Source organism: Pelodiscus sinensis, chromosome 3 (assembly GCF_052426305.1).
Source record: "Pelodiscus sinensis isolate ZL-2025 chromosome 3, ASM5242630v1, whole genome shotgun sequence".
Classification (NCBI taxonomy): Eukaryota; Metazoa; Chordata; order Testudines; family Trionychidae; genus Pelodiscus; species Pelodiscus sinensis.
Window position 1 is genome coordinate 86760538 of NC_143054.1, and position 16116 is coordinate 86776653.

Below are 16116 nucleotides of genomic sequence, written 5' to 3' on the forward strand. Positions count from 1 at the left end.
CCTAAAATAACTATTTTGAAATGATGTGTCCACACTACAGTGAAGTTTCAAAATTAGTCCAAACCAGGCTCCCTTAGGTCACATCTATACAGCAGGGCTAAAGCCAAAATAAGCTATGCAACTTGAGCTATATCAATTGCATAGTTTAAGTCAAATTTTTGAGTTGGTGCTCTCTGCACAGTCGGAAGTCCTAGAAAGAGCACTTTTCCTCTGACTTCACTTACTCCTTGTAAAATGACAGTTACAGGAGTCAGAATAAGAAGTGCTTCAGCTTGATATTATTTTGACATTATGTCAGAATAACTGCTTGTAGTATAGACGCAGACTGTGTTATTTTGGAATAACGTCACTGTGACGGGGCAGAACCGCCCCGCCACTCGCAAGCGGTAGCGGGGACCGCGGGAGAGAGGGACGCAGACGCCGCAGCGCCGGAGGACGCAGGGAACGGGGACGGGGAGGCCGTGGCGCGTCATCACGGCGCGCCCGGGAGCGTGGCGGGTGACGTCACGAGCGCGACAATGGAGGAGGGAGGGGGGAACCTGGAAGTGCAGAGGAGCAGAAAAGGGCCGGAACGAGAGCGGCAAGGGGGGAAGCCAGGAGGAGGAGAGGCGAGCCACGGGCAGAGGAGCCCCGAGCGGAGCGGTCCCGGACGGGAAGGCAGAGAGCGGAGCAACCCGGTAAGCGGGGCAGCGGCCGGCGGAGTGGAGTAGGACCCAGGGCGGGTCGTGTATCCCGGGAGCAGGTGCGTTTGGGGTACTACCCCCCTGCTACCACCGAGAGGCACGCTCTCGGTGTCAGGGCCCTGGGTCGGGGTCCGGAGTGAGGGCGGGCCCGAACCCCCCACTCCGCCAAGGAGGTGCGCGAGCAAGCGGTGCATTGGGCACTACCTGACTGTAAACAAAACAGTGGGGGCGGCGGACTGGGGTCGTGTCCCGTGACACGTGGTGGAGAATGTGGGCATTTTTGCGCCCCTGAAACCTAGGGTGCGAGGGCGGTGGTTTGTTTTGCCTTCCGTTTTCACTGGCGGATGGCCACTCTATCCTAACGGCCATCTCAAATAGGACACGGCACCATGGATGCCGACAAAATTGTAGAATGGCTGGTGGATAGCCAGCGCCAGCTCCAGAGACAACAAACGGAGGCGTTGCGACAGCTAACCTCCGAGTTTAGAGAGCAGCAGAAGCAGCTGGTGAGGGAGCTGAAGGATGGGACAGGACTGGTCGGACCCACCAATGAAGAAGAGGAGGAGGCGGCGGGCCCAGCGCGACTCCCCATCAGGCTCACCAAACTGGGGGCCGAGGACGACGCCGAGGCATTCTTGGTAACTTTCGAACGTGTGGCCACGGCAGCCCGTTGGCCCCAAGAGCACTGGGCTACTATACTCGCCCCTTACCTGTCCGGTCCGGCCCAACTCGCCTACCGGAGTTTGTCCGACCGGGACTCGCTGTGCTACTACAAGGTCAAGGAGGCGATTCTCGACCAACTTGGTATTTCGCCCGAGACGTATAGGCAGAGGTTCCGGGCGGCCAGATATGCAACAGGGGAGCGGCCGCGGGCAGTGGCGCAGCGGATCCGGGAAGCCGGGTTTCGGTGGCTGGAACCGTCCACCAAGACCGCGACTCAGGTGGCCGACCTGGTCGTACTCGAGCAGTACCTGCAAGTGCTCCCCGCGGAGGGCCAACAGTGGGTCCGGCGACACCTGCCCGGGACCCTAGAGGAAGCGGTCACGCTCATGGAGCACTTCCTGGCAGCCGAGACGCTGGAAGGACCTGGCAAGGTAGGCGCAACGACTAACCTGGTGGGTCGGGGAGGCCATAGCCCCAAAGGGAAGGAAGGGCGGGACAACACGGGGCCTAGGGCTGGAAGCCCCCCAGTCCGAGGACCGGAGCGGCGATTGGCCCCGGTATGGCGTGGTACCGAGGACCAGGGAAAAGGGGAACCCCGGGCCGAAGTCGGAAAGAGGGCAGAGGATACACAGAAGATCCAACCAAAACCGACGTGCTACCAGTGCGGCCAGGAAGGCCACATCCGCCGGGACTGCCCCATGATGGACTGCACTTACAGCCAACCTAGACCCCGGAAGGGCCCGCGGCAGGAGGTAAGCCGGGCCCGCATGATAAGGCGGATACGCTTGAACGGGGAGGTAGTAGAGGCCGTTCTAGATTCGGGGTGTGGACAAACGCTAGTGCGGAGAGACGCGTTAGGAAGATCAGGGCACACGGGGGCCCAAGTTTGGATCAAGTGCGTACACGGGGACACCCGGCCGTACCCGACGGCCCGGGTGAGGCTACACGACGGGAGCCAGGGCGGGGAGTTACGAGTAGCAGTGACTCACCGACTACCCTACCCCGTGTTACTAGGCCAGGATTGGCCCGGGTTGCGGCGGCTGCTAGGGGAACGGGGCCCTACCGGCGTAAGGGACACGCAGGAGGCGTGGGCTACCCAGGAGGAGGAGGAGGAGACGATGCCCCCACAAGGGCTAGACGGGGAGGAGGCGCGGATGACCCTAGAGGTCGACACCGGCGACTTCTTAGCCTTGCAGCGGGAGGACCCGTCATTACAGCACGCCTGGGAAAACGCGCTAGAGCCCCGGGTGGAGGGCGAGGGGACCCAACAGCAAAGCGAACAGGGACCCCACTTCGAGATCCAAGGGGACCGGCTGTACCGGGTCCCAGGGACAGCAGGCGGGGAGACCCAGCTACTCGTCCCAAAAGCGTACCGGTGGCGGGTGATGGAGATGGCCCACGACAATCCCTGGGCCGGGCACTTGGGAATTGAGAAGACGCAACAACGGGTGATCCAACGGTTTTATTGGCCAGGGGTATACCAGGATGTCAAGAACTTTTGTAGATCATGCCCCCAGTGCCAACGGACAGCGGAGGCCCGGGTCCCACGGGCGGCCCTCGTACCCATGCCGCTAGTGTCCGAACCCTTCGAGAGGATAGGTTTGGACCTCGTGGGGCCCTTGGAGCGGACTCGGAGAGGGCACCAGTATATATTAGTGGTGGTTGATTACGCCACCCGCTACCCGGAGGCTGTTCCCCTACGCAAGACCAACGCGGCCACAATAGCCGATGAACTGGTGAAAATGTTCGCCCGCGTCGGGCTCCCGAAAGAGATCCTGACGGACCAGGGGACGAACTTGGTATCGCGCCTAATGAAAGAGCTGTGCAGATGGCTGCAGATAAAGAAGATTCGCACCGCAGCCTACCACCCTCAGACGGACGGGCTGGTAGAACGTTTCAACAAAACCCTAAAAGCCATGTTGCGGAGGCTGGTCCAAGATGACCCACGAGACTGGGACAAGCTGCTGCCACCCCTGCTCTTCGCAATACGAGAGGTACCGCAGTCCTCGGTAGGGTTCTCTCCGTTCGAACTATTGTACGGCCGACGCCCGCGGGGCATACTAGATCTGGTGCGGGAGGGTTGGGAAGAGCAGGCATCCACTGCACTGGGGGCGGTCCAATACGTAATCAAGTTGCGGGACCGCATGCGAACTATAGGCAGGTGGGCGCAAGAAAATCTGAAAAAAGCCCAAGAAACCCAGGCCCGCCACTACAACGCGGGGACGCGGCTGATGGTCTTCAACCCGGGCGACCCAGTGTTGGTCCTATTGCCGGCAGGGGAGTCTAAATTATTGGCCAAGTGGCAGGGACCTTACCGGGTGACCAAGAGGATTGGGGAGGTGGACTATGAAGTCCAGGTAGGGGGAAAACACCGGCAGAGCCAAGTGTACCACGTCAATCTGTTAAAACGATGGGTACCCCGGGAGGAGCCCCCATCGGAAGCCCTGAGTACGGAGATCGAGTTCGGACCCTGGGGCGAGGAGGAGGTCACCTGGGCGGCCAGCCCCATGGGGAGGGAACTAAACCATACTCAACAGGCACAACTTCGGGCGGTACTACAGCAGGCGGCAGCCAGCCTGACGAGCCGGCCAGGGAGGACGACCCGGGCATACCACGAGATCACGACAGAACCGGGGAGTCGAGTGAGGGATCCGGTACGCCCCATCCCCCAGAAGTTGTGGGACACGGTCCAAAAAGAGCTGCAGGACATGTTGCGGTGGGGAGTGGTGGAAAAATCACGGAGCGAGTGGCGGAGCCCCATCGTACTGGTCCCAAAGAAGGACGGAGCTTTACGGTTCTGCATCGACTTCCGTAAGTTAAACGCGGTATCAAAGTTCGATGCATACCCCATGCCCAGGGTGGAGGAGCTACTGGAGCGCCTGGGGCGGGCGGAATACTTATCAACGATCGACCTTACGAAAGGGTACTGGCAAATACCCCTGGCGCCGGCGGCCAGAGAGAAGACAGCGTTCGCCACCCCGTTCGGACTATTACAATTCGTCACCATGCCGTTCGGGTTACACGGCGCAGCAGCTACATTCCAGAGGCTGATGGACGAGATCCTAGAGGACCATCGCGACTACGCCACAGCATACATAGATGACATCGTCGTCTTCAGCAGGACGTGGGAGGAGCATCTACAGCAGCTGGGAGCCGTCCTGCGAACGCTCCAACGGGCCGGGCTCACAGCTAATCCCAAGAAGTGCCAGTTCGGGAAGAGGGAGGTATCCTACCTCGGGTATACGGTGGGGAGGGGCCGGCTAAAACCACTACTAGACAAGGTATGCGCCATTAGGGATTACCCCCGACCCCACACCAAACGGCAAGTACGCCAGTTCCTGGGCCTTGCGGGGTACTATAGACGGTTTATAAAACATTTTGCCTCCTTGGCGGCCCCGTTAACAGACTTGACAAAGAAAGAGAAACCCCAGAGGGTGGTGTGGACACCCCAAGGGGTGCGGGCGTTTGAGGCGCTCCGGCAATGCCTGGTATCGGGGCCAGTGCTACGGTCCCCCGATTTCGAGAAGCCGTTTCTCTTGCAGACTGACGCCTCCGAGGTAGGGCTCGGGGCAGTCCTCGCACAGGAGGAGGAGGGTGCAGAGTACCCCGTAGCCTACCTAAGCCGGAAGCTGTTCCCTAGGGAGAGGAACTATGCCGTGATAGAGAAGGAAGCGCTGGCCATCAAATGGGCCATAGACTCCTTACGCTACTTTCTTACAGGCAACACCTTCACGCTGGTAACGGACCACGCGCCACTGAGATGGATGCAGTCCATGAAGGATAACAACGCACGGATAATGCGATGGTACCTGAGCTTGCAACCTTTCCGTTTTGACATTAAACACAGACCTGGTAAAGATAATGTGAACGCGGACTGTCTTTCGCGGCTGCCGGGTGACGAGCAACCGGGGGGCGGACAGACCGTAGGAAGGGGGGAGATGTGTGACGGGGCAGAACCGCCCCGCCACTCGCAAGCGGTAGCGGGGACCGCGGGAGAGAGGGACGCAGACGCCGCAGCGCCGGAGGACGCAGGGAACGGGGACGGGGAGGCCGTGGCGCGTCATCACGGCGCGCCCGGGAGCGTGGCGGGTGACGTCACGAGCGCGACAACGGAGGAGGGAGGGGGGAACCCGGAAGTGCAGAGGAGCAGAAAAGGGCCGGAACGAGAGCGGCAAGGGGGGAAGCCAGGAGGAGGAGAGGCGAGCCACGGGCAGAGGAGCCCCGAGCGGAGCGGTCCCGGACGGGAAGGCAGAGAGCGGAGCAACCCGGTAAGCGGGGCAGCGGCCGGCGGAGTGGAGTAGGACCCAGGGCGGGTCGTGTATCCCGGGAGCAGGTGCGTTTGGGGTACTACCCCCCTGCTACCACCGAGAGGCACGCTCTCGGTGTCAGGGCCCTGGGTCGGGGTCCGGAGTGAGGGCGGGCCCGGACCCCCCACTCCGCCAAGGAGGTGCGCGAGCAAGCGGTGCATTGGGCACTACCTGACTGTAAACAAAACAGTGGGGGCGGCGGACTGGGGTCGCGCCCCGTGACAGTCACTTATTCCGAAATAACACTGCTGTGTAGCCATACCCTTACTTTGGATGCACTACCTCGACAGAGCCCCAAGAAGCACTGGGGAGTAATTACTTTAAATGACTCTGGGGAGTAGTTATTTCGAAATAGCGGCAGTACAGCATCCACACTAATGCTATTTCGAAACAAATATTTCAAAATAAGCATTATTCCTCATGGAAAACAGTTATTTCAAAATAACCAGCCCCTTGTTTCCAAACAATGAGCTTGCTAGTGTGGACACTCTGTTGTTATTTTGAAATAAGGGTAGAACAGGTCTAACAGTTTCATCCCAATTCAATTCTATTGGACTTTTCCATTAGAATATAATAATAAACTCTTCTATTTCTTCCTCATCAGGAAATTTGGTATAGCATAAGACCCATGGCAACAGATGGTGAATATGTTGTCACATACCTGACCAACAATTGCTAAAGCAGACAAAGATTCAATTTTGAGGTATCAAACAGTAATGTCACAGTACAAGCCATTTCTACTGCTTTACAAAAATGAAAACTTCCAATGATACTGAATGGAAGAAATAGAAAAGGCAATGAAATCAGTAAAAATTGGGAAGGCTGGTGGCTTTCACAATGGATCACCAGAACCATTACAACATCTTGAGAAGAAAAGCCAAAGGCTTGTGTATCTTCATGTTTGTACATGAGAACATGATTACTTAAATACTGCCAAAAACCACTGGTGAAAACTTTACCAATGCCAGATAAAGACTGCTCTTTAGAAACAAGCTATCACCCAAAATAATTTCTGAGTTGTAGGTACAAATTCTTGGAGTGGATAATTCTACCGAGACTTATGCCTATGACAGAACAACTTTTGAGTAATGATTAGGGAGGTTTCTGAGCAAAACAAGGAAACTGAGACCAAGATGTAACATTATTGGATTGATATGAACATTTAGATCATTGTTGCAACAGGAAAGGACCTCAGGAGGTCATTAAGTCCAGCCCTCTGCCCTGATGGTGGGACCAAGCACCGTCTAGATCATCCATGATAGATATCTATCTAACTTGCTCTTAAATATCTCCAGTGATGGAGATTCCACAACCTCCGTAGGCAATTTATTCCAGTGTTTAACCACCCTGACACTTAAGAATTTTTCCTAATGTCCAAATTAAACTTCCCTTGCTGAAATTTAAGCCCATTGCTTCTTGTCCTATACTCAGAGGTCGAGGAGAACAATTTTTCTCCCTCTTCTTTGTAATACTCTTTTTAGTACTTGAAAACTGTTATCATGTCCCCTCTCAATCTTCTCTTTGAAAAACTAAATAAATCCAATTCTTTCAGTCTTTCCTCAGTGGTCATGTTTTCTAGACCTTTAATAATTTTTGTTGCTCTTCTCTGGACCCTTTCCAATTTCTTCACATCTTTCTTGAAATGTGGTGCCCAGAACTGGACACAATACTCCAACTGAGGCCTAATCAGTGCAGAGTAATGGCCCTTGGATGGTACCAATCCACATCCGATGAGCTTCTCTGTGAATGTTCAGACCAGCATGTGAGCCATGGCATCCACCCATAAAAGACTAAGGGTACGTCTAGACTACATGCCTCTGTCGCCAGAGGCATGTAGATTAGGCTACCCGACATAGTAAAATGAAGCGGCGATTTAAATAATCGCTGCTTCATTTAAATTTACATGGCTGCCGCACTGAGCCGACAAACAGCTGATCAGCTGTTTGTCGGCTCAGCGCGATAGTCTAGATGCGCGGGTGGCGACATCAAAGGTATTTGTCGACCACCCAGGAATACCTCATCCCAGGAGGCATACCTGGGTGGTCGACAAATACCTTTGATGTTGACACCCGCACATCCAGACTATCGCGCTGAGCCGACAAACAGCTGATCAGCTGTTTGTCGGCTCAGCGCGGCAGCTATGTAAATTTAAATGAAGTGGCGATTATTTAAATCGCCGCTTCATTTTACTATGTCGGGTAGCCTAATCTACATGCCTCTGGCGACAGAGGCATGTAGTCTAGATGTACCCTGAGTCCTGAATGGACAGATGACATGCTCATGTGACAAACTCCATTTTGTAGCTGTATTTTTCCACAGAGAATAATGGGAGTCCCCCTACATGGCTAAGGATATATAAAGTACCCTGGAGATTCCTCTATTTCCCTCTTCAATCTGACTTCTCTTCTCTGGAGGATTTTTGCTATGAACTGAAGCTTGAAGAAAGGACTGATGACCCATCCTAAGAGAAGATGTATTCCAGAGACTTTATTTAAAATAACAGATTATTCCACCTCTGCTGCAAGCCTGCACTAAGACCTTTGCAACTGGTGTTTGTAATTTGATTTCTTTAGCAATTTTAATTTTCTTTCTCTTTCTTGCACTGTTTCCTTCTTTCTTTCAATAAACCTTTAAACTTTAGATTCTAAAGGATTGGTTAACAAAATGCTTTTTGGATAATAAATGGACCTGGGAATATGGCAGGTCAGAAGAACCTTTTTCTTGATTTAGTGAGACTGATTTTTCACAACCTCTTGTCTGTATAAGGTGTGATACTGTTGGTGACCTACAAGAACTGGAGTGTCTGAAGGAATTGCTTGTATGACTTCTGGTTGGCTAGTGGGATAAACAGAAGTGTTCTTTGTGATTAGTTTAGTGTGCCTTATAGTGAAGGACCTATGTCTAGAGTTGAAAGTAGCCCTTTCAGTAAGAAACTTGCCCTGAATTGACACTGTTAGCACTTACTAAGTGCATTTGAGAATAGATTTCAAGGGAAGAAAAAGAACTTGAAGCTGTCTTTTTTTAAAACTGTACAGCAGCATATGGTACCATCTAGCACACTTGCTGTTGTATAAGATGTCAAGAGTGTCTAACAGGTTGGCATGGCAACTGAGCTGATGCTGAGGCAGTGATTTTCAGGTTGTTCTAGGCCACAAAACTAGGACCTTGAGATTCCAGAAGAGCAGATCTCTCACAAGGCTGGGTATCAGTGCCAACTTTATTTAACATACTCACCAATGATGTACTGAACATCATCTCCAGGCAGTTCATGTACACTGACAGTACAGTATTTGCTTGGCCTCAAAAGACCAAGGTTTTTGAAAGATGAATGAGAACCTGAACAGTGACATGGCTGCCTTAAGTGAGTATGGCAAGAAACTCAAACAAAAATCAAGCACATCAAAGAACAGATCAACACGCTTACTCTTATACTATGCTCATAGCCAACCTGAGGTTAATAACTTGAATGGTCTTTGTTGGCTCATGATGTAAAGCCTGTGTATCTAGGCTGCATTACATGATCTACATCACACACCCATGTAGAAAATACCATCTCACTAAAGTAGCTAAAAAGATCAAGAGCAGGAACTGCCATCTGGTATGGTCCACTTACAAAACCAATGCATAAATATTATATAGTTCAGGTCTTGCTTTCTGCTACTCAGTTGGCAAATACTGTACATCACTTTGGTTAAATTCTGCCCAGATTAGATTGATAGTCACACAGCTTAATCATGCCACCAGAATGAAGCACACAGAATTTGTATGGTTACCAGTTCTAACCAATAATCCTCCACCTAACATCCAATGTCAGGATGCAGCCAATATATTGATTATCAAGATACAGCAAATGTTACACTTGCCACTATTCAGGGACATAGGATATGCACTCAGTCTCTGACTGCATAACAATAATCCTCTCTGGGAAGTGTTGCATTTTCTATCCATCTGATAACATCACAGGCTCACTGCAGTAGATAGAATGGGAAAGAGACTCTACCACCACCAGGAGCTCCCATGCCACATCTTAACAAGTTCAGGTGTGGTTTGGTTCACTCTGCCAAAATCAACAATCCCTGGGGTATTCAGAACAGCCCATTAGGCATCTGATGCTACACAAATGCTGAATGGTTGCTCTTTTTTTTCTGTTGAGCTGTCCAGAGGTCTTCTCAAGCTGAACACTGCTGATGCAAAGGAGCTAAGTGGTTCAGGACCAATTAGCTGTTTTGTTTTTTAAGGCTCGCCTTGCTAGTCTTGCCCACATGCAATTGATTTTATATATATTTATACATACACACACAAAAACACACTTCATGTTATCAGCTAACACCTGAAACCCTTAAAGACACATTCAGTTAAATACTACTTCCATCGTCCTAAAATCCATAGTAGCAGCAGCTGTTTTTTATTTTATGGTCAGATTACTGGAAGGCAGTGCAATTACTGTCTTGTAAATCAAACATCAAGCCCTCTGAGATCAGAATAGTTATAAGAATACAATATTTTAAGTACAGTACATTAGATTTTATACAGCATTTTTCATGCAAATTGTACCCCAGAACACTTTACTAAGTTAAATAGCACTACTACAGAGATAGGTAATAGCAGAAGGAGTGGCATATGGAAAAGGGCAAATGGGGGGAAATGTGTTTTCAGCAGTGATGTGAATTAAGATGAGACAGAGGCACAAATTCACAGAATCTGCTGAGGATGACAATAGCTGTAAAGAAAGCTTTTGCACCAACAGTGGCTAGAGCAGATGAGCAGAATTATAAGTGATCCAATGTAAAAGAAGGTCCTTTATGGATCATGGAGCCTTGCAATGGCTTTTATTGTGTTTTAACCATGAGAGACAAAAGAGTCCTATCCTCTAACTCAATCAGAATGCAGCAGGTCTATAGTGGTCCAGAAATCAACTATCAATTTGCTTCATCAACAGCCTTTACATAAACAGCCTCATTTTAAATAACAGAGCAAAAGGGGCCCTTGTGTAAATGCAAATCAGGCTCAGACTGCCTGATTCTACTTACACTCACTGATTGAGTCACTGAAGTGAACAGAAACATTTTAATCAAACAAGTACAGAACTAGCATCTCCTGCTCCAAAAATAAACATCTTGGCTTTGCCTTGGCATACATTTTCTATAAATTCCTGAGCATCCATGTATCAGCAGGAGACCATTATCTTGTGACAAGATTCCATTTCACTGATATTACCTCTTAAAGATACCAAGGAGAATGTGTTCCTGTCAGTCAAGTTGCTGGACAGCTGACATTTGTGGATAATTAAAAAAAAAAAGGCAGTCAAATCAAAACAAACTTTTTCATGAACATGTAACTTAATGATAATAAATAATAAAAAGATTTTTGTGGTTGAGGAGAAGCTGAAATAAATGCCCCTTTCCTGAGCCACTCAAAACACAGCCCTTAATTAATGATAGGATGATTAGATTATAGCATCCATATCCATCCAATCATTGTTAAATGATTCAAGCTCTATCAGTCACTATGATAGAAACTAAAATAATTTTAACAGAACTTTGCCAGTGCAAATTATGTGACTTTCCTGCCTTCTCCATAACACTTATTTTTGGCAAACTTTTTAGTTTGGCCCTATGTAATGAAGCTGTAGCCATGTCATTCCCAGGAGCTGTGTGTGGCTCAAAAGCTTGTCTCTCTCACCAACCAGAGCTGGTTCAATAAAAAGATATTACCTCACACATCTTGTCCCTTTAGTTTGGCCCTGGTATTTATATCTAACCAAAAACCATTAACATCTCAGAGACATATGCAACATTTCATCCACTGACCCCACATACATTCCCTCAAAAACCTGTCTAAGTCCAGGTCCCTTGAGCAAAGCCTAATTAAAAGCTCTTTGACTAGTGAGAAGTATGCAGGGTTTACAGAAGATAGACTACCATCAAAGCATTAGACCTTGAGTATCCATGAATGAATTGCAGCTTCTATAATAGGATATGGGGAAGAAGAAATATCATAAAATCATAGAAATGTAGAACTGGAAGGGACCTCAAGAGATTATTTATTCCAGTTCCCTACAGACCAATCTTCACCTATAGATAACCCCCTAACCTGAAAGAAATTATTTCCAGCAACGACGCATCACACCTCAAACATACTCACCCAGAAATATACCCTGTCATAAACTTCATTGCCAGCTCTGTCTACACATCTATACAAGCAACATCATCACAGGACCTAACCACATAAGCCACCACATCAGAGGCTCATACAACTGCATATCCTCTAATGTGACATATGCCAGCAATGCCCCTCTGCCATGTATATTGGCCAATCTAGACCATCTCTGTGACAAAGGATTAATACACAAATCAGATATTCAAAATGGTAACACACAGAAACCTGTTAGGGAATATTTTAACCTGCCAGGGAATATTTTAACCTGCCAGGGCACTCAATGATTTTAAAAGTAGCTATTCTTTTGCAAAGTAATTTCAGGAACCAACTAAAGAGTAGGGATGTGAACGACTAGTTAACTAATAACTTCCCAACCCCTGCTGTCCCTGTCAGAAAGAAGCAGCAAGGGGATGGGGGAAGAGGAAGGGGTACTTCAAAGCAGGCCCTGGTCTCCATACGGCACTGCCACTTTGAAACGTTGTGTGGAGCACAGCACCGGCAGGAGACTGCTTGAGTCCCCCATTAGCCCCATGCTGCCCACAGCACTTTCACCTTTGAAGTGTAGCAACACTTTTTATTCTTTGCTCCAAGGTCTTGTTTTCTAGATGTTTAATTAATTTTGTACTTCCTCTGAATTTTCTCCCATTTCTCCACATCTTTCCTGAAGCATGATATCCAGGATTGGACACAATAATCTAGATGAAATATTACTTCTTGTATCGTGTTTACAACACTCCTGCTAATGTATCCCACAGTGTTTGGTCTTTTTGCTTCAATACTACACTGTTGACTTATATTTGTGAGTCACTACAACCCTCAGATAGTTTTCCGCAGTTCTTCTTACTATACAGTCATTTCCCATTTTGTATTTGTGCAATTGATTAGTTTTTTCTAAATGTATTACTTTACATTTGTCCTTATTGAATTTCATCCTCTGTATTTCAGACTGTGACGGGGTGAGGAAACCCCGCACGGCACTGAGCCGGTCCGGGGAGGCGGGCGGCGACTGGCTGATCTCCCCTCTGGTGGAGGAGGCAGCGGCGGTGGCCGGAACACGCAGGGAGGATGGCGGGGAGATGGATGCTAGCTCAGGTGCCCCCGGAGCAAGCCCCAGGAATGTTAGCACATGCGCAGCAAGAGGCAGGTTGGGAGAAACCTGCAGGGGCAGGGGAGGAGCGCCCATCCGGGAGAGCACTAGCGCGAGCATCCCAGGAGGGAACCTGGAGAATGCCGGCACAGGCACACTGACGGGCAGGTCGCGGGAGGACTGTGAAGGAGGGGGCAGAGCCAACATGCTGGATGCCGGTGCAGGCACAGGCGGCCTACAAAAGAGGCAGACCACACTGACCAGGGGAGGAATGTAGGGCAGGCGGGCAAGGGGTCACTGGGCCAAGGAGAAGGGGTCGCAGGAGTGACCTGGTGAGCGGGGGTGAGGAAGCAGCCAGGGCGGGCAAAAGAAGAAACTCGCCTGCTTTGAACCCCATCAGCCAGGTGGGGGGAGAGTGGACATCCCCCACCTTAGGGCCCTGGCCTGGGGCCTGGAGAGAGGGTGGGCCTGGACCCCCCTCACACCCCGCTCCGGGGTGAGCATACGGACCATAAACCTTCCAAATTCCTTGATCGGAAAGGACGGCTTAGGAGTTCTGAGGGAAAGGGGAAGAGTGACCGGACAGTGGTCAGGGGTCACCCCTTCACACAGACCATTTCTCTAGTTTGTCAAAATCATTTTGAATTCTAATCCTGTCCTCCAAAGTGCTTGCTACCCCTCGCAGCTTGATACCATCTGCTACTTTTGTAAGTGTACTCTCTGCCATTATCCAAGTCATTTATGAAGATATTGAATAGAACTGGACCCAAAGCAGATCCTCTGGAACCCTACACAATATGTGCTTCTAATTTGATAGGGATCCATTGATATCTGCTCTCTGAGTATGGATTTCCAATTAGTTTAGCACCCACATTTTTGCAAGTTAGCTGAGGCTATATTTCTGTACTTTGCTTATGAGAGTCATGTTAAACCATATGGGAACCTTACTAAAGTTGAGGTACATCACATCCACTACTCTTGACATCCACTTGTCAAAGCAGGTTACGAGGTTGCTTTAGCACAGTGGTTCTCTGCGGACCACTCACCTCCCAGGTGATCCACGGCTTGAACTCAGCTCCTCCCTTCCTCCAGGTCGCAGGGAGCTCATGCAGCCACATGGCTACAGCAACAGCTCCGTCTTTTGGCTCAGAGGATGCATGAGAGGATGTGAAGAAAGCTCCAACCTTCCCTGCAGACCTGGCTCACAGAGAGAGGCAGATCAATCACCTCACCGCTTGATCTGCCTCTCTCTGTGAGCCGGGTCTGGCAAGGAAGTTCAGGGCTTTCTTCACCTCCCCCCTTCACGCACCCTCCAAGCCAGAAGCTGGAGCTGTTGCTGCAGCCTTGTTGCTGCCCCAGCCACATAGCTGTAGCATCAGCTCCAGCTTCCTGCTTGGAGGGTGCGCGGGGCACAGATGTAACATGGCGTAGGAGCTGGGGCAGCCCGGCAAGCAGACTGGGCAGCAGCCAGGAGCCGAGCTGTAGGGCCTTGCGCCAAGATGCTGCAGGTGGCTGAGGAGGCCGCCTGCAGCAACAACTTTTAGCTGGCAGCCGAGATCTATGACTCGCAGTTGGACGAGCTGCCAGAGCCTGAGTGGGAAGTCTGCCTGTGCCAGAGGGACGTGTTGGCTCACGCCTACCGCCTGGCCGAGGCACTGGAGGCCTACAACGCACCCTCCCGGCTGGCCTGCCTGTAGCTCAAGAAGCTACAGGATCTGGCCGAGAGCCTGGTGCTTAGTCTGAGCAAGAAGGTGCTGCACATGCCGCCCTGGACCACCGGCAGCCCCAAGGGGGTGGGCGAGGTGCTGGACAACCCCATCTGCTGCCGCTACCGGTGCTGCTCAGATGTCTGCTGTGCTAGCGGCTGCTGCCACACCTGCACCGAGCCCCAGTGACTATGGCCGCTGCCACCAACACACCCAGCCCCCGGATCAACATGGTGTTAGGCAACCTGCTGGAGCTCGTGACATTTGAGCAGCAGCCTGGGATCCCTGTTGTATGGTTGAGGGGAGGCTGAGCTCTCCCGCTTCCCACGCCACTGGGGGAACAGCAGCGCAGTGACACGCTGTCCAGAGGCTTTTCCTCTCTGCTCCTATTGACCTACCAATGGGAGCAGCAGGGAAAAGGGGGGAGTGCTTGGGAGTAATGGGTGTGCAAAGCCAGGAAAGTGCTCCCCTCATGCCCAAACCTATGTGCCCCAATACCCCTCACATATCCCCTCCCTCTGCCAAGACCCCACACTTGCAGTTTGCTCCTACACTCTCCCTTGCCCTGCACCCTCCCCACTGGCCAGAATCCCTACTCCCAGCCTGCTTCTGCACCCTACCTCCCACCCAGACCTTGTACCCTCCCCCTCCCCTGTACTCCACCTCTTGCCCAGATCCTGCACTCCCATCCCTATCCCACTCACTGACAGCCCTGTCCCACACATTGAGCCCCTCATTTTTGTTCCCACTCCAGAGCCTAAGGAGGTCCACAAAATTCACTAACTCCAGAACCCCAGACATGTAAATCTGGCCTATGAGAAGCCCTGATTCTCAGCCCTCCCTGTCCCTTCCTCTCACCCCATGGGGCTGGAGCACCAAAGGAGTGAGGTGTCTCATTTGGGAGCCATATCAGTGAGGGTTGGGGGGTTTTGGAGGAGTTTTTTTGCTTCTCACAAAAAACGTGTGTGGTACCCAACTGATTTTTCTGTGGGTCAGTGGCTCCCAACCCAAAATAGGTTCCCCCACCTCTACTATAAATAAAGAAAACATTGAAACCTTTTGTGTTGTACATAAATTAATATTTTACTTTATTTTAAATGAAGTTTGATAAACTAACATGAGAAAGTTAAAATGCTTAATCTGTTTAATTTAAATTAAACCATTCTCCCTAGCTGCAGCTCTAGCAAATTGGCTCAGGCATAATTAGATATTAACAGTGAGTTTCCATTAGCAACTGGTGGTCCGTGGAAAGGACTGCATTGAACCACGTGGTCACAGATCAAAAAATTTGAGAACCACTGGTTTAACAAGACTTCTTCTTTGCAAATCCATGTTGACTGTTATTTATCATCTTGTAAGTCCTTATAAACTGATTGATTGATTGATTGGATTGATTTTTATTTCATTATCTTTCCAGATACAAAAGTTAAAATGACAGGCCTATAATTCACTGGTTTATTTTTATTCCTCTTTTTATAGATAGTTGCTATATTTTCATATCCTCTGTGATC

General features: G+C 50.4%; 1 protein-coding gene across 2 annotated transcripts in view; it reads right to left on the reverse strand.

Annotated features, from left to right (window-relative positions):
- CEP85L (centrosomal protein 85L) overlaps positions 1-16116 on the reverse strand; it is a 234914-nt gene that overhangs the window by 206019 nt on the left and 12779 nt on the right. The gene's annotated exons all lie outside the window — the stretch shown is intronic.